Source organism: Olea europaea, chromosome 13 (genome assembly GCF_002742605.1).
Source record: "Olea europaea var. sylvestris chromosome 13, O_europaea_v1, whole genome shotgun sequence".
In the NCBI taxonomy this organism is placed as follows: Eukaryota; Viridiplantae; Streptophyta; class Magnoliopsida; order Lamiales; family Oleaceae; genus Olea; species Olea europaea.
In genome coordinates, this window is record NC_036249.1 from 2,461,867 (window position 1) to 2,463,820 (window position 1,954).

Consider the following 1,954-nt stretch of genomic DNA (forward strand, 5'->3'; position numbering starts at 1 on the left):
CCGGGCAAGTTTGCCGAGTTCATCCCTAAGCAACTTTTAATATTTTGATCATAACTTTCTTTTATGATATCCGATCGAGATGGTTCAAAGTGAGTTGAAAAGTTGATTCAGAATGCTACAATTCTTCCATACATACAATTTTTTTCAATTCGAACGTTTGCTACCCAAAAAATAGGTATTAAGTTGATAAAAATTCGGAGCATAACTTTTTCAATTAAAAAGTAAGTTGTGAAAATACTACAACTATATTTCACCCATTTAACTTCAAATTGCATCCAATTGATCATGCATGATCTTCAATAATCATTTTATGATTCTAATCAACTATTGAAAATTTACAATTTGGATCCCAAACTTTGAATTTCTTTCGTTTTTACCCATTTTTCATTCTTTCAATTCCACCAATTTGCATTGAGTTCAACATAATAAACATAATTAAGCTATGATTTATCCAAATCACTAATAAATACTTCAATTTAATGGCATAAATAAGTGTACAAAATACACTAATCAATGAGCTTGCAAAACCAGCCCTCCAACCCTAAATCTGGATGTACTTCGTCTTTCTTTTCAATTCATTGCCAAGTTTACTGATATATCTAAAGCGATTAGATCTTTAATCACCACGATAACTAAAACATTAATGAGCCCCTAATTGACCTCTATTTCTTAAAAACTCAATTTTCTTCTAATTCATTTCAAACACATATTTCATGAAACCTACAACTTTTATCTCACATTTCAACCATATTTCACCAACTTTTACCAAAATCTATTAAAAATCTAATCTTTATCCCAACCAAACGTGGGCTAAATTTTTAGCAAGGCATAAATGATGAAAATTCTAAGAATATGATAAATCATGTACCTTTCCCAATGTCACAATAAAATAACAGAATCCAGCTAAGGTTCCTATATAATACCAAAACCAGGTCTCACGTCCATTTTCCAAATATTTCTGGAGCTCTCAATGGTTAGCCTGATCCATTTGATTCATTATTTATCAAAGGAAGATGCTGTTTCTAACCATATAATATATACTAAATATAGTTATATAACCACCAAAAGTTCCATCATCATTGTGTCTCCACCTTGTCGACCAATGACACTGTCCAGGTATACATCAACTCATAAAACAAGCAAGTGCTATGCACAGTTTATTATGCCGTGCACTTTCGCTGAAGTCACGACAAATGATAAATTCCAAACACAAGTATGTAAGAGCCAAGAGTTCCAGGAACTCTGTCGAGAGTAAATATTTGAATGATCAGAAATGGAAAACGGCATGCCCGAAAGCCTTAACAGGTTCATTGATTGCATCATGAATACATCTTCAAGCAATCAACATACTTGCAATCATGGATTTCTTCATAACAAAAACCATACACTACACAAAAACTGCAATTGACATACAAGATTCATATATAATAATAAAAGCATTTGAAGAAAATCGTTCCAATGTTTATTGTCATTTCAAGTTGAGAACCGATTAAGCAAAACAAATAGGCAGTCTTTCAACGTAGTGCATTATGTTGATGAGTACAAATGGCTCAAATTAGAAGTAAATGATACAAATTCACAGTCAGAGCTTTGTTACATTATTTACCTTATTTACCTTAATACATCCCCACCATGCTAAATAATGAAATAATTTGAAACCTGCCCACTACATTTCGCTTTCTAGAAAATGGATTTAAGCATAGATCAGAGTACAGGATTAGAAGCAGCAAATATATGTACTTCATAAATATAAAAGACGGCGACAAAATATACAAGGTTGTGCAAATATGCTTTTAACAATGCCACAAAACAATCGTTCCCCAGAAAAATAATCAAAGGCGTAATCTAGAACTTATTAGACATGTAATTTCAGTAGAATTAAACGCCCAGATATTCATATCTTTTGGGAAAACCAACATACATGAAACAAGATAATTATATTGCTAGTCTCACA